The sequence below is a fragment of the Dufourea novaeangliae genome, unplaced genomic scaffold, assembly GCF_001272555.1.
Source record: "Dufourea novaeangliae isolate 0120121106 unplaced genomic scaffold, ASM127255v1 scaffold23, whole genome shotgun sequence".
NCBI lineage: Eukaryota > Metazoa > Arthropoda > Insecta > Hymenoptera > Halictidae > Dufourea > Dufourea novaeangliae.
Genome location: NW_015373894.1, coordinates 395,418 through 418,887, shown reverse-complemented (window position 1 = coordinate 418,887; position 23,470 = coordinate 395,418). Strand labels below are relative to the sequence as shown.

General features: G+C 41.3%; 1 protein-coding gene across 1 annotated transcript in view; it reads left to right on the top strand.

Moving 5' to 3' along the window:
• Positions 1-23,470, top strand: part of LOC107189520 (rho GTPase-activating protein 100F) — a 41,972-nt gene that overhangs the window by 679 nt on the left and 17,823 nt on the right. The gene's annotated exons all lie outside the window — the stretch shown is intronic.

Genomic DNA, 23,470 nt, shown 5'->3' with positions numbered 1-23,470 from the left:
ATTAAAGTAAAGAAGATTAAGGGCTAAGAGCTTTACGTTCTGACATCTACTGAAATACCTCTTGTTCCAATTCGAGGTTATTTTGTACATTACTGCCATATCAAATGGTACGTTTCAACCGAGCGAAACTTATGCTCAATGAACATGATCGTTAGATGCTATAGTTTAAGCGCCATGGATCCTAGTTGTAAGTGGGTCTATAAACTGTTTACTGTCCAGTGTCCATAAGTTAACAATTGTTTTACGATTCCAAGCCGAGGTAGTTCAACGTCAGTCCTCGTCCACACAGATTAGAGATATCCAAGGCGCTTAAATGGTGAAGCAACAATCGATAGTCGGAGGGACAACGGAATCGATGGTGTGGGTACGCGCGTTTATTTCGTCGATCCGGCATCACCGATAGAATAGAAAATAACGGCAAGCTGCCGGATATTTGTGGGCCGGGGGAGGGTGACAAATATATATGATAAAAGCCGACTGTTCCGCTCCGTATCGCGATATTGATTTACAACAAACCGATACCGTTCAACCTTTTCGATTTCCACCGAGAATCCGTTACTTCGCTCCGACGGTTGGTAGGGATATAAACCCCCCAAAAAAAGAATTTTTGCAAACTGCAAATTTAGTGTTTAAATAAATAAATGTACAAACAAATTTTTAACGATTTTATTAGACAGTTTTATGGAGTGTAAGGAGCCATTTCATTTTAACAGTTTTTTGATATCTGCTATAGTTTTCAAGATATATAGGAAAACAGGATAAGCCGTATTAAAGCAGTGCCGGACCAAGGGGGGCTGCTACCCGGGCCCCACTTTTCAGGGGAGCCCCAGTCTAAGCATTCGATTTATGTAAATAAAAAATTCAATGAAATTTTACTTACTGTTTCCTTTTTGAAATAATTAGAGAGCGAACTAAATATAGAAATAAATCGGAACATAGTTATTGAAATATAACGAAGCATTGTTCGTTATGATCAAATGTTATTTAAGTTCAATTTTTAACCACCTTTAAGAAGGTTACTGCAATAAGGTTTCACCCTGCAGAACCGAATACAGTGGATCTACAAAGTTTTTAAGGAACACTCATCGAGGATTTACTCTATCAGCAAAAATGAAAAATTGTTCGATGCTTCTATAGAGGTTCCCAACAATTGTACAAAGTCTTTATAGGAAACACTCATCTTGGATTTACTGTATAAAAATGAAAAATTGCTCGATACTTCTGTTGAGGTTCTCAACAATTCTACAAAGTTTCTGAAAAATCAGATATTTCGCGATGCCAAAGCTCCCTTGTTGGAGCCTCGCTTTTGGTCACACCACTCGAATCATTCGTGTGAAGGGGGCAGGGAGCAGTACCATAGACTATGAAGTTTCACGCTGGATTAGATAAGGGTTAATGAAACTTTACAGAGAGGACAAAGCTCGCAGATGATAACGCGCGATAAGGAATGACGAAAGTCTCTCTCGAATAGGAATGCTCCTACTACGTGCTGGTGCTTCCAGGCCGTGGCTCCCCGGGGGTTATTTTCACGGAACAATATAAAAAAATGACGCGGAGTCGGGGGGCGGTGCGTAGGCCCGACGACGCCGTTTCTTTCTCCCTCTCCCCCCCACTCCTATTGTCCCATGCTTCCGTTGAACTTGCGCACACGGCTCGTTCTCAAAAGGCGAGTTAGCGATTCCACCACGCTCGTCAGACGTGTCAACGGAGCATAATACAAGGTGTCTCAGCTAACTCGATCACCTCGAATAATGATTTAACGGTATACTTTATGAAAATATTATCATACGATGCAATTATATGTGAGACACCCGGTAGGTTAACGCTAGAAGTACCAGCATTGAATGTATGCTGAGTTAAATTATGTAATATATTAATACGTGTAATGTATAGTGCAATACATATAGCTTAGTATACTATAATATAAAGTGTATTTAGAGGTTAACATAAATTCCGATGAAAGTATCTTTAGGATTTCAATAGTTGTTAAATAAAAATTCCGGAATTTGTTATTTTGACGGTTTTGATAGTTCTAGTGTTAAAGCTAACCTAGAATGTATGTATAATACGAAATTTGGTTTGGTAGCATAATAGTGCAGTGATTGGGTCGTTACGGACCCGGCCATAGGAAATACTATATATATAAACAAATAAAAGGAAGATATAAATAATTGACACGAGATATTGCAAAATTATTGGAGTGTTAAGTGTCACTTATTATTTATTGAATTTTGGTTACTTGTAAATGGAAAAATAGACAGATTTTTGTGCGTAGGAATAGGAAATCTGTACAACGAGGAAGTGGCACTAAAATCGTTGGAAAATCTCACGGGGCGAAATCTTAACATTTCGCTCTTTGTACTCCACCCTGGTATCCAGAAGACCTCACGGTCGCGATGCTTTTGATACTAGCTGAAGGGAGTGTCCCTCTTTGTGCTACTGTAGCACTTTTAACACTCGTGTGAAGGGTGCCTTCCACTCTGTCCCGCAAAGAAGTACAATGTTTACAAGTTCACCATAAAAGTTGTATGAAAAAAAAAGGTTAAAAAATATGTCCAGATAGTTTAATTAATAATTTCATACGAATACTTGACAATTGATTTATTTGTCTTGTGTACTGCCAGACATAATTTGTACAGATCGAAAATTTGACTTTGGAAAGAATCTAAATTGGATTTTGGAAAAAATCCAAACTTGACTTCGGGAAAATCCAAATTTGGCTTTGGAAAATGTCCAAATTTGATTTCGGGAAAATCCAAATTTTATTTTGGAAAAAATCCAAATTTAACTTCGGAAAAAATCCAAATTTGACTTTGGAAAAAGTTCAAAGCCGACCAGATTCAGTATTTCGAGATATATATAATAAAATTATTCCGCGGACATTTAAAAGATATCAAGTGGACGTCCTGCGGAATTAGCAGACGTCATCGCGCGATGTTTCACGAAAAATAAGACACTAATGGCGCTGTAAATGTAGCGCGGAGTCGCCGAACGGTCGGGGCCGAGACGGCGAATAAAACTCCCGACGGGAAGGACGAAGTGGCTTGCAGACAAGTTTATTTAAATTCCACTAATGACGTCATTAAAATAATAAACGATGTCGTTTACGGTGTAGAATGTAAGCCGACCCGTGGTTCGTAACTTTGCCAGACCGGCAGAAATTGTGGGGAAAACTTTTTATTTTTCCCAAGATTATTTCGTCTACGTGTTCAGTTTTCATTTCGCCGAAACATTTCCAATCGAATTCATTCCCGGAATCCACAAATTTTCAATGAAATAAAGAAAAACGCCTCGCGACGTGTTGATTCGAAGGATTTCACGATCGATAAAGAAGAGCTTAGCCTTATCGATTTATAATTGTTAACTTTTTACATAGATGCATATGTATATCTACTATTAAGGAACTCCAACAAACACTATTAATATCCAAAATTTCTTTATTGGTACGTCACAGAAATAATTTACAAAGTAAAAAATTATTTATTTGTTAAAAATACGAATTACGTATCTCCTATTAGGATACTCCAACAAACATTATTAATATCCAAAATTTCTTTATGGATACGTCACAGAAATAATTTACAAAGGAAAACATTATTTATTTGTTAAAAATACTACTTTTGTATGTACTATTAGGATACTCCAACAAACATTATTAATCTCCAAAATTTCTTTATGGTCATGTCGCGGAAATAATTAACAAACGAAAAAATTATTTGTCAAAAATAGAACTTAATAAATCGATCGTACTAATTCGATAAAAAGAACGGATAATTTGCAATCGGTTTCGTCGAAGGTGAAACAAGAATTTTAACTCGGCCCCCGTAAAAGTCACTTCCGGTTCGATATTACCATAAATACGGTGTATGTAGGTTTCCGGAAGCGGGCTTTACGTTCCTTCCGCGTATCACGCGTGTCGGCGCAGACCCCCGGATATTTTGCATGCTTCCGCGAAAAGTCCTGGCGCAGCGTGCACCTCTTCAAGGTACACTCCGGTCGGTGGTTGCATTACCGTGCAATCGGATTCCAACGGGCACGCGAACCGGATGTTTCGTAAGGATGGCCGGCTGGCGCAACCCAAGGGCCTCCGAAAGAAATCGTCGAGAATAATGTAATTCCGGCTGATTAGCAGTCAACGGACTTATCGGTATCTCGACTGAATCCTTTGTAACTTGAATTTTCCATCGGCCCCCAAGGAAGATTGATGTGCCTTCTGGGAAACCATTACAAACTCCATACAATCTAAAGATTGAGGCACCTGAAACAGGCCAGCTGAATATCTTGGCTCGTACTGGTCATTGAAAGAACTGTGTCAGACTATACTTGAAAGAAAAATGGTAAAATGTTAAGCAGGCGTCAGGTTTTATGAAAAAAAATAGTTAAAAAATGTAAACGACGTTTCTCTCCACGCAACAAACTGAATTCGAATGATTCCCGCCATATGCACTGGGTGCGCGGGAATTTTGAAAGTAATTTCTTCGAAAAGGAAGAAAAATCAGTTTCAATTGAAAATTCTCTTTACTGGCCACTTTTTACGACGATAACGTAAATTTAATGGTAGAATTTAAATTTTAGAAGAGAAATTGACATTTTGGAAATAAAAAATTGACTTACTTGAATATCTTGGCTGTTATTGGTCATTGAAAAATGTTTTCAAACCAGATTTGCATGGGATCGAGGAAAACCTAATTTGATGTAAATAATTTTTCGATAGGTGGACGCGTAGAGGTCATATGAAGGTCAACTTCATTTTTTGAAATGGAAAGACATGTTTTACGTACCATCTACTTGAGTGTCTTAAAACACCTACAATGATCTATTTATGAAGTGACGTAGAAAAATGTCTTTCCATTTAAAAGAACGAAGTTTACCTTCATGTGACCTTTACGCGTCCGCCTATGAAAAAACTATTCACATCAAATTACGTGCCCTCGATACCATGCCACTTTAGTCTGACACATTTCTTTTTATTAACCAGAAACAGTCGAGATATTGGACTATAGATATACATTAGTCCAAAATCTAACCCCAAATTCCATGTATTGTAGTAAGAAGTGAACTGCAAGGAGAATTTTTAATTAAAACTGATTTTTCTTTCTGTTCGAAGAAATTATTTTTAAATTTCGCTTGCTTCGTGCACGCAGTGCGTATGGCGGGAATTATTCAAATTCAGTTTATCTCGAAAATAAAACCTTTTCGAAGAAAAAATTGATTTACTTTTTTTTTTTTACTAATTTTTCACAGCACCTGATGACATGCTGAACACTTTAACCTTTTCTCGTGTCGGTCTTTCAGCGTGCGAGCCGGGGTTTTTTTTTCGCCGTTGTGCCCGTTAATTGGCCGATATACGGGTGGATAATTGGCGTGCTAAATATTCAAAAGGGTTCTCGTCGCTTTCTTTCGACATTCCGTTTGTTCGACCTGTTTCACTCTGTAAATTCCGGTCGATCGTTTCGCTTGTCATTGTCGACAACAAGGCCAAATTTATCGTCGTAACGAAACATATACAGGGCGAGTCACCTAACGTTTGTACCTGAAATATCTTTGTTGTTTTTAAAGATACTTCAAATGTCTTAAGGACACAGTTGAATGTTTCAATGGAGCTCACACGATGCCGAAAAAATGTCTGTTTGTATGTCATTTTTTAGAGATATCAAGGTCACCTTCGTTTTTTTAAATGGGACCACCTTTTTTTCCGTGACCTTGAATGACCTTGAATAATTATAGTCACTGAATTCCTAATGAAAGGGACTATCATTGTAGGTGTTTAAAAAAGGGTGATTGCATTTAAAAAAAATGAAGGTGACCTTGATATTTCTAAAAAAATGACATAAAAATAAAAATTTTTTGGCATCGTGTGCGGCCCCATTGAACCATTCAACTTTGTCCTTAAGACATTTGACGTATCTTTAAACACAATAAAGATATTTGAGGTGCAAACGTTTGGTGACTCACCCTGTATACATATACATATACACGTATCGTGATCAGTAGATATCATTAGATGTGTTCCACTGTATATAACGAAATGTTTACAAACAGTAGGCAAGAGCTTAACGTCGGAACGCGTACAATGGCGTGGCATACGATACTCTTTGTAATATTACAGTTCGAGTATTTCTTTAATCTTTTGTCGACCCAGATGAAAAAAAAAGTAACACATGTTATGTTTTGATACTTACCGAATTCGTCTTGAAATCCTCTAACAGATAGGCGTAACAAAATTATAGGTGAATTTGCAAAAAATTGAAGGTGACCTTGAAAAATCGTTAAAAAAAAGAGTTGACAAAAAATTTGTTACAATCACGTTAAAGGTCTCTTGAAACCATGCTATGCCTGATAAAAACATTTTCGATCGAACTGCTAATAACAGAGTAATCTCTACTGATCACAATTCGTGGTTCACCCTGTATATATATTATTTTTTTTCGTAAATAATTTCCTTTTGGTCAAATTCTTTTCCCGGGAGTCTTCAGTGGAATTTCCACCACGTTCCCGCGATATTTTTACACGGATCTTCCCTCTGAACGTTCACTCGGAGCATTCGATTCGCCTTACTTACCCACTTCCACGAAGATATTTGAATATTAGATTGCCTTTCCAAGAAAGAAGTACACCGCTCTACAATGTAATCTTCTCATTTGCCTTTATCATTTCCCGAGAAATTCTCGTTCGTTCTTTTATTCACGATCTTCTCGAAACAGTTCCCCCACCCCCGTCTACCCATTGCTTGGATCTCTTCCTGAATGACGAACAATAGCGAAATTATTTTCTCTTTTGTTGCGCTAAATATAGAGAAATTCGAATTGTAAATTAAAATCACATTTGCATCGTGTAATATTCCGGGTTTGTCAAACTATACGCGAGTGTTTCGATCACTTTTTTTTTTTTTTTTTTTTTTTCGAGAAACAGGGTTGAAATATCTATTCTAGGCAGCGCACCGGGGAGTTCTTTCACAGTTCATCGTCGAGAGACAAGACTCGCTGGTAAGGCACAAGTCGCATTGAGACAATAGAGAGGGAGCCCTTTTCAAAGGGGGGAGGGCCGAAGAGAATGGAGAGAAAAAAGAAGGGAGAGAAAAGGTTGGACGAGCGGATATAATATGCAGAAGGTCTCGACCATCCTTTGATTTTAATAGATCGGCCAATGAACGAAGACCCCTCCGTTATAACACGTTAATGAATAGCCGTCCGTCTTAACGCGCCTCTAATGCAAAATCAATATCTAATTATCTTTCGCTAGCCCTCCCACGGCCCTTTTTGCCTCTTTCATTCCCGCGACCAACGTACCGACAGTCTATCCAACCTACAGACGAAACGGGCACTTTTTATTCCTTTCTCGAAATTGCACCAACCTACAGAATAAACGATCGACACAATTGCGCTCATCAGTCCTTCACGTTGTATAGGGATCTTCAGAAACCCTCATAGGATAATAAAATGTAGCTTATTTGTTGTGTCGTTTTTACTATAATATTGAAGGAAAACAAATTGTTGGTTAGTTTTAGGGAAATCGAAATGGTTTTCAAATCGATCCTATCGTTCCAACCAAGAATTTAGTTACAAGTCCAGAACTAAGTAGATAACGACCTGACACAGATCAGACATGGACCACACACAGGTCAGATATTGGCCCTAACAGAGATCAGACACTGGGTCTGGGTTAAGTAGACCACTCATAGGGTCTAACATAGATCAGACATTGGGTCTGGGTTAAGTAGACCACTCACGGGGTCTAACATAGATCGGATATTGGGTCTAACATAGATCGGATATTGGGTCTAACATAGATCAGTCGTTGGATCTAACAGACCAGATATTCGCCTTAACAGAGATCAGACATTGGGTCTAACATAGATCAGACGTTGGGTCTAACAGAGATCAGACATTGAGTCTAACATGGACCAGACATTGGCCTTAACAGAGATCAGACATTAGGTCTAACATGGACCAGACATTGGCCTTAACAGAGATCAGACATTGGGCCTAACATGGACCAGACATTGGCCCTAACATAGACCAAATATTGGCCCTAACAGAGATCAGACATTGGCCTTAACAGAGATCAGACATTGGGTCTAACATGGACCAGACATTGGCCCTAACAGAGATCAGACATTGGTCTTAACAGAAATCAGACATTGGGTCTAACATGGACCAGACATTGGCCCTAACAGAGATCAGACATTGAGTCTAACATGAACCAGACATTGGCCTTAACAGAGATCAGACATTGGGTCTAACATGGACCAGACATTAGCCTTAACAGAGATCAGACATTAGGTCTAACATGGACTAGACATTGGCCTTAACAGAGATCAGACATTGGGTCTAACAAAGACCAGACATGGATCTAGTATATCACAAAGGTAAACGTAACATATCCCAGACATGGGTGTACCATGAACCTGGTCTGACTCTAACATACAACGGGTATTATACTAACCTGGACTAAACATCGATCTAGTATTATGCTACAAATGGAGCTCCAGAAGGGATCAGTACCTTCCCCAAGCTGTTTCCGTGGGTGTCCTAGCCCCTAGCATCCCATGTTTCAGGGGTGCTTTACCTAGAGTACTTCTACCACATTTTCAGATCAGTCTACGACTTTATTAAGCCACTCAAAGACATGATCCTACTCTATGGCGTGGGAATCATTAGGTTCTAATCTACCTAATTTTTATCTATCTAGTAAGAAGTTGGGTCAACAGAATCTTCATCCAGATTCAACCAGCATGCTACTTGAAAATCCAAAGAAAGGTTCTCTTACGGTCGAGTCACCCCATAGAGAACGGATGGTTCAGCATCGACAGAAAAAGTACATGCACACACAGACACGGAGGTTTCGATCGGTTGCACACACGGTCCCTAGACACGTAGAGGAAGCAACCCACTGGCGGGTTGGGGTGCCAGTTGCTCGTGTGTGACGCGTCCTTAAGCGGCATTCCGCCACCCTTCCTTTCCGGATCACCCGTTACCCTGCCGAGGGAGGTTTCATAATTGAGGACTAATTGTCGCGTCGCTGGGGCATCGCCGGGACTCGAACCGAACGGGAGAAGCGAAATAAAGAGGCTGGGGCAATAGGGGAAGTACAGGGGTGTACAAGGAAGTGCTTAACGTGCATGGTGGATCGATGATCGATTTTGTATACCCAACCTCGTTTAAAAAATCGATTTTTATCAAATTTGGAGTGGTGACGTTAAAAAAAATGTGAAATCGAATTTTAGAGTGTTAATATATTTTATAGCTGATATGGATCCTCGATTTAATTTCATTTGACAGATAAGGTTCCATTTTGCCAGTAGGAATCTTCATTAAAATTCTTAGAAATGCCCAGTCAGTCAGACCTGCACAGCCAGATTTTATCCAATTCTTGTTATAAGCTTCTGTAACCAGAATGGCTACAGACTTGATCCAGGATCTGCCGTTAATCTGCTGCCAATCTGCTTCACAATGATTTTAACGTAGTCTGCCTGTATGCAGAAGTAGCTGCAGATTTGTACACAGATTTCGTCACTATCTGCTGCCAATCTGTACGCAATTGGTTACCTGGTTACTTATTTATCTGTTTGTAATTTCAAGTCAGCGTAGGAACATTTCATTGGTGACAATAAATTGTAGTTCAAAGTTTCCTGTAACACTAAATTAACACGTGACCACGACGTAATAGAACGGTGGACAGAAAAAACAAATATTTCGACGAAAGCGTCAACCGTAAAACGATTTAAAAGCCCCCTCGAAAAATTAATCATGCCGTTCTGGATCTGTTCTCGTAAGCGCACTACCTACGGTGATTTATAGGCGGGAGTTTATATGGAATCGAGAGACACTCGAGACTCATTCTTCTCGTATGGATTGTTTCGGCTATCGCTGTCACCGATATTTTTTCCGCTACGCGCGACAAGTGCGTCACCCTTTCCGCTTGGTTTTGTGGAAAAATTTTATTCGAAAAACAATCATCCCCCCGGGGGCTGCGGAGTCGATCGATTCATAGAAACATCCCCTTCCCCCTGGGAACACACCTGTACACCTGGTGAGTTCGATTGAAAAATTCCCATGTAAAAAAAAACTGATACCTAACCTATAAATTAACAAAACCCATAATCTTCTATGACACACAGTTTCCTCTGAAATATGTTCTCTGAAAGACAGAATCAAAAAATTTCACTATATTCCCTATACGTATCCTTGACTTTCAGAACACCCGTAATATTTTTCGAAAATTCCCCCACTGTCTCCAGACTCTCCCAATGAGAAGTGAAACGCCCCGGCACACATGTATACCTAGTGAGTTCAATTGAAAAATTTCTAAAAAAAAAACTGATACCTAACCTATAAATTAACAAAAACCTAATCGTCCATGACACATCTTCTAACAAAATTTATTCCCTGAAAAACCGAATCAAAACTAGCCACGAGCAATTCCACTGTATATTCTGTCCTGGACTTTCAGGAGACCTGGTAGATTTTTCGAAAATTCCCCCACTGTCCCCAGACACTCCGGGCAATGGGGTAAAACTACGCGGGGGGGTGAAGAGGGTGAAAAAAATGGGGCGAAACAGGGGGAATGCCGGACGAAAAGGAAGTCTCTTTGATTTTCAGGCGAGCCGCAATTATCCCTCTCGCACGTTCCACATACCGGAACTGGAGCACTCGGATCGTTACGATGCCTTTTCTCCTCCCTCCTTTCTTTCGCCTGTTCCCCCCTCCCTCCCTTCCCCCACCCCACCGCTGCTGCGTGGCTCTGTGGCTCACCGCGAAAATGCACGAAGAGATTCACGGAAAAGGCGGAGGGAAGCATCCCCCCGCCCCTTGGGGCCACGGGGACTTAAAAGGTGTCAGAGGGACTGAAAAAGGAGAGAGGGGTGGGGGTTAGATCGGTGCTAGCAATCGGGGAGACAATGGGTGAAGCCCTGAATGAGAGAGGCCTCGAGTTCCTCGTTTGTCGAGGACGACACCATCGCTTCGGATTCGGCGTCATTAAAAATCATCCAGGCGGATTTTTTCAAAGCTGATTCGGAAGGCCACAGTTAATCACCCCGAGAAGGAAGGGGTGGGCCACTCGTGAACCCCTTTTATCGGCCGCTTTGCTACGTCTCCTTTTGTCTTTTACGCCTGATCGCTCGGTTCCGTATCCCCCGGCTTTCGAAATGAAGCTGGTTTGCTACGAAATGAAATCTTCTGACACTTCTAACTCTGTAATTCGAAGATTCTTAGTTGTCGACTATGGTTCGTCATCCTTCGAGCGGGTCGAGTGATTAGTTTGATGAGGTTTGAGGTAGTTGGAAGGTTGCTGGAACCTGTTGACGAATCATTAGCCTTCTAATGTTTGTTTAGGAAGCACCTACAAGTAGGAAGGGGTCATTGAATCTCTTAGACAATTTGTTTGAGATAGTTTGAATCAGTTTGATCACAACTAAAGCTTGCTGGAGAAGTACGTAATTCTCAAATTGTATGAACCCTGTAATTTGAAGATTCTTCGTTGTCGATTTTGGTTCGTCACCCTTCGAGTAGGTCGAGTGATTGGTTTGATGAGGTTTGAGGTAGTTGGGAGGTTACTGGAACCTGTTGACGAATCATTAGCCTTCTAATGTTTGTTTAGGAAGCACCTACAAGTAGGAAGGGGTCATTGAATCTCGTAGACAATTTGTTTGAGATAGTTTGAATCAGTTTGATCACAACTAAAGCTTGCTGGAGAAGTACGTAATTCTCAAATTATACGAACCCTGTAATTGGAAAATTCTTAGTTGTCGATTTTTGTTCGTCATCCTTCGAGCAGGTCGAGTGATTGGTTTGATGACGTTTGAGGTAGTTGGAAGGTTGCTGGAACCTGTTGACGAATCATTAGCCTTCTAATGTTTGTTATAGAGAGCACCTCTAAGTAGGAAGGGGTTATTGAAGCTCTTAGACAATCTATTTGAGATAGTTTGAATCAGTTTGATCACAATCAAAGCTTGCTGGAGTATAGTACAGTGATTCCTCGATGGATGCGACACAAGCAACGGCGTTATTTCCACCATTGGGGGAGTCCCTCTGTGGAACGAATGAAAGCAGAGTAAACAGAAGCTAAGCAGAACCCGAGTTTGTTGCACTCATCAAGACATTACTGTACATCGAAGTATTCAAGATTTCCGAATTGTACTAAAAATAGAGTTTAATTCAGTTTGATTTAGTTTGAACAACAAGACAGAAGTCTCGAAAAAAAGAACGATTGTATTTCTGTTCTGGTATCAAAGAAAATGATGTAAAAGCCTGAAATACGGGAAATAATCCGTATAAATACCGATATTGGGTTACGAATGGACAGACCGTGGATTTGAACTTCCAGTAAATAAGCCGCACATTGAGCTTTGAAGCGGACTCCGTTTCGTATATGGCTCGTTGATGAATGTTCGATATCTTTGTGATGCAGAACGAAAATCCGATGATGGAACGATCAAACGACGTAATTTTGAAATGAAGAAACAATTGTTCGTTTCACATGAGAGAAGATTGTGCTTAATTCTCCGGTTAGGTTTGAATATTACTTGAGCATCGTGATTGGTCCCTTTTCGAGGCCATCAGTGGAAAATCCTATGCACAGAGTTTCGAATTATTGGACATTATCACCGTAACCGCAACGCATAGGTTCGTTTCGGTGCGATACATTAGAGATAATATGAACGTTCGTCGACATCTCCTGTAATCGTATTACCTTCGCGAATCAACCGGAATAAATTTATCCCCACGTGGCCTGGCGTGATGCACTTTGCACACCGAACTACAGTTACCTTCATCTTTACCCAGAGATCTCTATAGTCAGTATTCCTAAAAATCTCCAATCTTACAAAAGAAAAAAATATTTGTTAGGATTGATACTAAAATAACTGTTTAAGATCATTGTAAAGTTTATGACTCAAAGTACAATAAATCCTCGATTAGTGTCCAAAGCTACAACTAGCATTAGGTTCAGAATTGAAAATAAAGCTCATTAAAACGTTACAACTGGAGGCCTCTCCTTGTCAGTGCCGAGGAACCTTCGAACTCTCATCGAGGAGTTACTGTACCTGGTCTGACAGGGGAACACGGTAAACGCTGACTCGCCAATTGAAATTAAACTGTGCAAGTTTATAGAGTGATTCGAGACAAGAATACAAATATGTTTCATTCGTGCCCAATCGCTCTTTAAGGGTGAGAAAACTAACCTCAAAGTGAAACTGGCACTCCCACTTTTTCGAGAATAACTTGTAAAGTACAAGAAATAGAAAAAAATGGTTCAAACAAAAATTTAATGGTATAACAAGCACTATAAATCTACATTAACAAAATTTTGAAAAACAGAGTTTTTTTTTAAAATAGTTTTCAAAATTTTAAGGCAAGTTTATAGCGCTTATTGTGTCATTGAAATTTGGGTTGAAACATTTTTTTCTATCTCTTGTACTTTAAGAGTTATACGCGAAAAAGTGGGACTGCCTATGCGACTTTCAGGTTAGTTTTCACACCCTTAAAGAAACATACCGTTATCTAGACATTTTTTTCACAAGGACCAGGCCAGCAACAGTTATTTGGGCTGACGTATGGTAACAGGTTCACCTACTAAACGATGGAGATTATTGGATCATTGTCCTCCTTTTCGATCGCAAAAACTTTTCAAAGAGCGCCGCACCACGCTTGACATTTAGTGGAGGCATTGCTCCGAGCAGTTGGTCGATTATCTACTTCCCGAAGCAGCCGATCGATCTCTCGGCATCATTCCACAACCTTTGTCCGAGATGCTTGGTCGGATTGAATTACTTGTGTTCGTTCGATTACTGGTAATCTTATGAACTTGCTATGTATCCCCATTATTCCTCTGATCTGATCAGTCAGCAAAATGGGATTTCGCCGTTTGTACTCTAAAGTGATTATTAGACTTCCATATAGTGATTCTCTGTATTGAAATTTTATCTTATAAAAGAACTTGTGCTGGTAGTGAAAATATCGGAAAATTTTTACCATAACTTCGGAGAAGTGATCTGACAAAATTTAAAAGCGTTTGACAATGTTTGACAGGGTTTAACATGGTTTGATTCGAGGTAAACTTATCGGAACATTATTATTAGATCCTTTCGTGTATGAGCATCAATTAATTTCACATTTGAAAGATTGTCACAAATTTCTGGCAAATCGCCAGGTTCGAGGTTAAAGATGGAATTTTCTGACAGCAAGAATGACCCACTCGCCAGTCAGAATTTTCGACAGCTGGGTGAATAAATGCCTCGAGTTCACTCGAAGTTCTCAAACCCCTCGAGGAAATAACGACGGCGAAACGAGCGAGAACTGTCCTTCGACATGAATCACTTTTCGTCTAATTCCTAGCAACTCGAAACAACCAGACCAGTCCCATCGAATGATTTGTTATTGCTAAGGGAAATTCTCTAGAACCACCTCTGACATAAATTGGGGATCCACTGAGGACTTTATCCTAAAGAAAAGAGCACACTTGTACACGATTATTCTTGGTCACGTAGAGATCGCAGTATTTTCAAAATAATCCATCCTGAAACGAGTCGGAGAATCCTCGAAAGATTTTCTCGAACCGAGGCAAATCGAGCCAGGGCAGAGGAGGATATTCCTGTGTTTTTCTTCGATAGGATTATAGGCGTAGCTTGTGCACGGACGAGCAGGATTACCCAATAAGCGGCTCTTTCTTTTCCCGATAAAACCTCGGGATGGGTAGCCGATTCCGGAGCGATATCTTCCGAGTGACCGACTCCAGCTACGGAGTCGAAAGTTCTCTTCAGACCTGTTCAAAGCCCCGGCCAGAGTGTTCCTTTTATCGGCGTCGCATTCTAGAGACTCTTTTCGAGGAGCAGACACACACACGTATACATAGGCACACACACGTACAGGGAGCACATCCACGGCACAGTCGACAACGTTAATTCTCCGCGAAGGGAAAACGTTCTTTCGGTGGTGGCGATGAAACAAGGGGTTATTGAATGTTCCCCCATCCTCCAACTGCTACCCAGAGAGTAGCAACTATTCTATATTGATTTATTTATTGGCGTTCGAACGAAACGGAAGGCAGATGTAGATACCGCGGGGTTGAATGAAGAACAATTTGATTATTGCTGTGAGTGGCTGTTGTCGAACTAGAGCAAACCAATAGCGGGTGAGTGTCTCTTCCAGAAGAATTTTGTATTCACAAAAATTCGTACGTCACGGTTCATCGACTGAAAATGTTCACCTATGAAATTTTTCAGTGACGCATGCCCTAAGTCAGCCTCCATGTCTTTTTTTGCCCATTCGTATTTTTACTGTTCTTTTTGTGCTACGACTTTACAAATTGTTTTATCCTAGTCAGGACATCAAAAACTTTGTGGAAATATGTATGAAAATTGGAAACAATTAACACTTATGTATGTTTTTCGTTCTTTAGCGTTATGTTAAATGCTCAGCTGGACAGAGGGACAATAAGATATTTTGAATGTTCTCTTGTCCCTCACCTGCCACCCAGAGAGTAGAAACTATTTTATATTGATTTATTTATTGGCGTTCGAACGAAACGGAAGGCAGATGTAGATACCGCGGGGTTGAATGAAGAACAATTTGATTATTGCTGTGAGTGGCTGTTGTCGAACTAGAGCAAACCAATAGCGGAAGAGTGTCTCTTCCAGAAGAATTTTTTATTCAAAAAAATTGGTACGTCACGGTTTACCTTGGACATTTTTTAGTGACGCATACCCTAAGTCAGCCTCCACGTCTTTTTTTGCCCATTCGTATTTTTACTGTTCTTTTTGTGCCACGACTTTACAAATTGTTTTATCGTAGTCAGGACATCAAAAACTTTGTGGAAATATGTATGAAAATTGGAAATAATTGACACTTATGTATGTTTTTCGTTCTTTAGCGTTATGTTAAATGCTCAGAGACGAAGGAACGTGTCGTGATCAATAATCGCCCTAACTTCGACAACGGTTTTCTTCAATATTAAGCATTGCTTCTCTGCAAGACAAAACCCAAAAAGTGTTCGGTCAGCGTCTCGGTGTCGAGGATTACAGCCCCCGAGGTCGGGGGTTACTCGAGAACCCGTTATTAATTTATGGAAACGCCGCTCTTTCGCGAGTTCGAACCGGTTACCAGCAATTTACTTTGCTAATTGCGAAAGTTTGACGGCCCTCTTCGCACTCCTGCGCGGGAAGGGTAGGGGGTCATTAATGTCGCCCCGGTGTACGCACTCGTACGACGGATATGCGCTTTTCCGACAGTTTACTCGCATTCAGTTGCGATCGCGTGAGAGAAAGAATTGCGGAAGCTCAATTAGAACAATAATACATCGCCCCAGTTCAGAATTCACTGAAGGTTACGAGACCAATTAACGCCCGATATCCTAAGGCTCTGTTAAAATATATTATCAACACTTCAGTCTAGGTCAGCTAATCTGATCTAGCAGTCTCAATCCTGATCAATAATTAGTTCTATTATGTCCATTACACTACATCCTCGATGAGTGTTCAAAGGCTTCACTGAGTGTTCAGACGTTGTCCTCGACAATGAGGGGGGGGGGTCTGTCGTGGAATCAGTGAACCTCCCAGTGGTGATGATGACATCTGAACATTCAGTGGAACCTTCGAACACTAATCGATAGTCTTCGGATTTTATGAATTTTTAACCAATGTCTAATACAAAAGAGAAAAAACTTTTGTCACATGTAATGTGTTTTCCACTTTATTCTAATCCCAATAAGATATTTAAGAGGAGAAATAAATTCCTATCTTTGGTGTTGTCGTAAAAAAATTATTTTAGAAAATGTCATTTGGCATAAAAATGCGCAGTCTACTAATCGATGATTTACCGTACCACATTGATGCCCAACTTTGTGCCCTTCATGTCTCAAGTTCCTGTCCGTGACGCAAATCCACAACGTTCTAAGTACGTGGAAAATCATGATTATGGGTCACAATTGACCCAGCGATTTGGGTCCTATGTAGAAAAGTCCACCATCCATAGATTAATACATGCAACTTATCAATATGTCAATCGTATTTGGTCGAACAATGATGGGTCCAAATTGACCCAGCCATCCAGAAAATTCCATTATCCAAGTATTGGTGTATGCAGCTCATCAGTCCCCTCGATCGTCTTTGGTCGAACTATTATGGGTCCAAATTGACCCAGTCATTGTAGCCTATCCAGAAAAGTCTACCATCCAAGTATTGGTATATGCAGCTTATCAATCCTCTCGATCGAACGATTCTGGGTCCAAATTGACCCCGCCATTGGAACCTATCCAGAAAAGTCCACCATCCAAGTATTGATATATGCAGCATATCAGTTCCCTCGAACTTCGTCTTTGGTTGGACAATAGTGTGGGTCCGTTCACCATTTCGTCCGCCCCGAATCCAGGCCACGAAAGGTACCACACGAATAAAGTCCCGTGGAAAGAAACAGAATCAGACCTGGAGGGGGCAGCTTTGTTGCGAATCAACCGTTTCGTATTAACTCGGTAAAAAACCGGGTGTACATCGTCACAATATATGTCACGTATTCCGCGAGGTACGTACGTACATAAAGAGGATTGGGGGGGAGGGGCACATACTTCTCCGCGTACTCCTGCATGTACATATATACATAAGTCCGGTAGACACATAGTAGTCCACACCGGCGCGTGCATCGACCTCCGACGTGGGAGGAGCGCGCGCACACACACAGACTCAATGTGGAAATGTGGTCAACACCCAGGATAGAGAGGCGCACTGGGTAGAGTCGTTGGGTGGCAAAAGAGAGAGGGGACGCCCCCCCCCCAAGTCTACACACGTCTAGGCTGTCACACAGACGCGCTGGCAAGGGTGGCGAGATTCAGTTCGGTTCTCCGAGCCACTTCAGGATCGCAAGACGCAGGCGCACCAGCGGAACATCGTATTGCAGGACCATCCCTTTCTCGCCATCCCCCCCCCCCCCCCCCCCCACACACTACTTCCCTTCCATCTTCGCGAATTTTTCGCGTGACCCTGCCTGTTTTCGTTTTTCAACGACGTTTGGTTTTGCCTCGTCTACTTCTTCGATTGTATCTAGCTGCTCCTGATGCTTTGTCTTGCCAGCACATCCCGGTCCTTCCCAGGACTCCTAGGAATCTTCTTTGGGTGCGGGGATTGCTTTCGTCTAGGGACATTGTGTTGGTAACACTGGCCGATGTTTCGTCTACTGTACCTTCACGAGCAAACTCGGATTCCACTAGGGGAAAAAGTGGCGTAGAAGAAAAGTCTCCTACCACTTAATAAATTTATTTCAAGGACTGAAATAAATGTTAAATCAAATGTTAATTTGGCATAAATTTCTTATTCGTCTACCTCACTTTTTCCCCCAGCGGAAGCCGAGTTTGCTCGTCAGTGTACTTGTTGGGTACCGCGGTCTTACACGGTATTTCAACCGTAATTTGGCTTACGAGGAGGGGACCCCAAATTTATGTCTCAGATTTCGTGCACACTTTGCTGAGTTAACGTACAGACTATCCTTTTCAGGGTTTTCTTCCATGGGCCTTCGTTTTTGAGGAAATTAAAAGGTATAGATGTTCAACTGAGTTGTAAGTCGTAATCTGAAACACTAAATGCAACGACGTTTTAGCCTAGTCGATTACAGGGCGTATCCCGCAATACGAAGGTCGGCGATTCGCTTCCTCATCATTACCCCTATATAATTTTTTGTCTAATTCTTGCATGAATTATTTCTACCATTTGTCCATTGAAGCAATTTTGAAAGTGTTTCTAAACCAACGAAGCATTGTTAAAATAATATTTTATTTATTTCTAAGGAAAATGTGCCATAGTGTATAGGCACCAATCTGGGGTTCTTTCCTTGTTAGACTAGGAACACGAAGACTGGTCAAGGAAATGTTAAATTTTCTCCAAATCTCCCTTCCCAACAAACTACTATCTCCATTTCAATTATTTTTTTCCACTCTAGTCTCTACAGAAACTCCTCCCTCAACCATTCAGACTCCATCGCCTCCTTATTTTATATTCATCATTCTGCGTTCCATATTTCTTTTTTCTTATTAACCCCCCCTCCCCTCCCACTTTCGTTCTTGTCCCACTCCCTCCACCGCAGCTTCCCCCGCTACGTCACTCATCCCCCACCATCGGCATCCCCGCGTCTCCTTTCGGAGAACCACAAACGATCCTCTTTCCCGCTCCGTTTCGTCCTCGAATACTCACTCCCCACCGCTGCTACATTTTTTGCGACCCCGAACGAGACGCCGAACGTGCGTACGCCTGCGTACCACGCCGTTACTACTTACTACTACGGTTTTACTACTGATACTTCCGGGCTACTACGCGCAGTAGCGTAGCCACCCGTTATCATCGCCCTGCTCCCCTTCCCACGAACCCCCCTCCATTGGTCCGGGTCGTTCTTTTTCAGACCACGTATCCCCTAGCAAGCTTTTGACCAGTCTGTTATCACTTCTTTATACTAGTTTCGAAGAATTTTCACCCAGTTTCGGCTGTATTTCCACAAACCGAACATGCCCGATTTGACTGAAAATTTTCAAATACATTCATTTTGCATAAAAACAACGTTCGCGAGAAGGATTTTTGGCGACTCGAAAGTTAAGACAGAAAATTTTAAGAAAATTGTTTTACTACTGTAATGTCACTCCCTGTGTTACCGACACAGCATTATACTGATCAGAGTTGGTTATAGGCAGTTCAAAGAAGAAGGTATCATTATTATCTTAATAATTGAAATATTTTTCAACAAAATTTTAGGTCTGAACTTTCGATTCGTCAAAAATCCTTCACGCAAACGTTGTTTTTCTGTAAAATGAAAGAATTTGCAAAATTTTGTCCGATTTTTGGAAACGCAGCCAAAAATATTTCAAATTTGAGGAGTAAAAAAAATATGTAAGATGTGTAGTTAAAGAATGTAAATAGGACCAAAGAAGTAGCAAATAACACATTTAGTGGTTTCTACCCTCAAGGGTATGACACAGCACCTTATAGGGTCACACCTAAAATCACTATAGCTCAGGAAGGCAGTATACTCCGAACGGTACGATGAATTTTTGCCTGGTTTCTTTTCTCCTCCAGATAGCAGCATTGTCCCCTAATGTCCGAGGACATCAAGTCGAAGAGATATTTATTCAATCATTGAGAATAAATCGGTTTGGGTCCAAATACATCGAACGTGGATCAGATACTCGCCTCCGTCCAAAAGTGTCCCAAATAGTTTTTTTTTTCTTTCTTTTTTTTTTATATTGGACCATGACTTTTTCCAGTTGCCAACCGGGGTTAGATACCATCGGGAAGTGTACGTCGAGCCAATGGACCGGTGCCAAATTGAAACAGAACCGTGGCAAAGCGGGCCGCCTTAAATCCAGCACACCGGGACACATTAGGGGTGACCCTCTGGCTTCCTTTTCGTCCGTTCCTCGACCCTTCGAGGCGAAACACGTCACCCTCTGTTTTTTTTTCAGTCTTCCACAATTATTAAACAGAGACCTGAAAAGTGTCTGAACATGATTCATATAGCACCTTCTTCGTGGTTCTAATATTTACGAAATTGTGAATTATTTGATTTCAGTGATAGAGGATATACAGCGTGTTAAGAACTGATAGGCGCAGTCATAGTTATGGTAGTAATTTATAGACAAATGTATCAACCCAGATAGCCCATGACGCTTTGAAGATAGCTTAAAGACGCCTTGAAGACGGCTTAAAGACGCCTTAGACCTAAAACAGCTATAAAATGGGCGTCTTCAAGGCGTCATGTGCTATCTGGGAAGAAATTTGAAATTTTCAGGGTATTAGGCACTTATACTAACACATTTCTATATTGAACATTATATAAAGGTATGTTAAAACAAAATTAAGTAAAAAATAATTTAACAAAGTTAAGTTTTACGACCCTAGATCGTCGAGTGTAGCCATAATAAATATTGCATATACGCAATATTGGTCCCCCACTAGTACTCGCCTGTTCGCATGGAATAAGTGATGTGTGTATTATTATAGAGTACTTTTCTTATTATCATTTTCACTACCATGACATGTTAAACTAAGAAAAGCTGAATTTTTCATAAAAATCGACAAAAATAAAACAGCGAACTTTGCACTTTTGACAAGATATTCAGCAACCCCAAAAACACGAAAAAACTGATTTTTATGAAAGTCCGATGAATGTTGGGCTGCTTTTCGGGGAAAAGGACCACTGTGCGTCGTGTCTCACGCGCAGTGTCGAAACCACTGGAACTGAACACACCGGAGAATCCCAGTGGCGATTTAACGACATTAGGTCGCGACGACACTACGACCCAGACGGGTATTAATTGCGTTAAAACACTGAACAATGGAAACGAGTATCCACGAGAGCGTAGGCCGCCGAAGCGTGGACCCAGTCAAGGCACGTAAAATCCACCCCATTTCGCGAAAGGTCGTCGCGCACGCGCGCGGACAATTCGGTTCGAGACTCAATGAAAACCGCTACGCCTCGATAGCACAACTAGCTCTCTACTACCGAAAGAAAAAGTGGCCCCATTCAAATTAATTCCTAGCCAGATCGTTCGTTTCGATTCGTCGGAATATAAAAGCTCTCTCTCTCTCAGAGGGTCAGATCGTATTTTCGCGTCGAAATGCCCGAGGCTAGAGAGCAACCGTGAATTTTATTTTACCTCGTGAACATTGAGAGGTTGCTAAATGGAACGGAAGTTCGTTGTCCCAGTGGCTGATGCTTCTTCCCATTTCAATCAGGGAAGTTTTGAGTATCTTTTTTTTTTTTTTTTTTGTAGTTTTTTTTATGTAGACGAAACACCTGCGCCGGATGAAGGGAGGAGCTAGGGGACCTCCTTCTAAGTCTTCCATTTCGCTATGATTAAATATTATTTAATTTTATTTAGAATAAATTTTAATTTTTGGAAAAATATCTTACCTCCCCCTTCTTTTCAACCAAGAGTGTCCTAGAAGGTTTGATAGTCCTGGGCCCCGTTATATATCACTAAAGACCACAACATATCCAATTGTCAAAATCGGAAATGTTACTCCAAAAAGTGTCCTATTTCGCGTGGAATGATCCCAAAGGGATAGGGTAGGCATGCAGGAAGATCACAGTTCAGTTGTCTCGGAACACAGAATCCGGCAACAGAAAAGGCAAAAGAAGGCGTAAACATAGAGTAGCAAAAAGGGCAGAGTATCCAAACAAGAGCCAAGAAACATTCAGACAGAACGAGGTGGGGACGGTTGGGAGGGGCTGAAAGAAGAGAAGCCAAAGCTCTCAGTTCACAATGTGAAGCACCCTCGTGCGGGGACGAGAAAAAGAGGGTGGGGGGTGGGGCTGTAAGTGCCGAAAATTTCAAGCACCTCCGACGGTAGAATCGCTTACCTGTGTGTCTTTGATCAGGCACAGGCTGGCGACGATGCCTGGGCACTCTTTAGACCTCCACTTGTCTTTCATCTTAAGGTACGTATCCATTTGTTGCGTATCACCGTTGCGTATCACTGCTGCGTAACATCGTGTCGTATCACCATATGATACATTTTCAACGATGCAATGCTTGCCCGTCCACATTGACACACAACGGTGATACGATACGAGGATACGCAACAAGTGGATACGCAGCTTTAGATGTATCTTGAAATATAGGGGAGAGTGGGTATGTTGGATCAATTTTCGATTTAAACCTTTTCGTCTTGCCACGAATGCTCTGAAGAAAACCCGAGTACGTCGCACTCATCGAGACATTACTGTATCTCTAAAAAATGTCTCCGAAAAAAAAAATGAATTTCCTCTCAGCATATTGCGCCCATCAAACGGGTGCAACTCAATACCGAAACATCATAACTTCATTAAGTTTATTAACTTCAGCAACTTTTATAACTTTATATCCAAGTAGATACTTAGGCGCTCGGTTTCAGGTGGACCACCCAGTATATAGCGTACAAGTATGTACATGGGATCGAGAGCAGAAGTGCCTACACACAGATCCTCGAATGGAAAACCATGAGAAACGAGGCGAGACTAGATGGAAAGATGTCAAGAGAGGGAAGATGCAATTAGGGGTGAACAACCTTGCGTGGATGAAATAAAACGGGAAAGGGAGGGGGGGGGGATAAATGAATATCCCCGAACGGGGATATGAAATAGGTCGAAGTAAAAATAATGAGGAGTAGGAGGAAGATCGATGGGGATTCAGGCTAGAAAGAGATACAAATACGAGGACCAGGTGGTGTCGTCGGAAAAGGGAGGGGGGAGGTTGGCAAGACTCGTAAATCGTGAGATATGAAGAGGACGACTGGCAGAGAGGACATTTGAACCAGATAAAGAGAGGACTCGAGAATCGGAGTATTGATAATCCCTCTGACAATCCTTGTTAAATGTAGTCCGACCAGATTACCCGATTGGGCGACGTTGCCTTTCCCTTTTTTGCATCCTCGTTGTGGTACAGAAAAAGACACCAGGGTAGGGGTTGTCCTATCGCATTGTCAAGGCAGGAGGATAGGTACGAGGCGAGGAGGAAA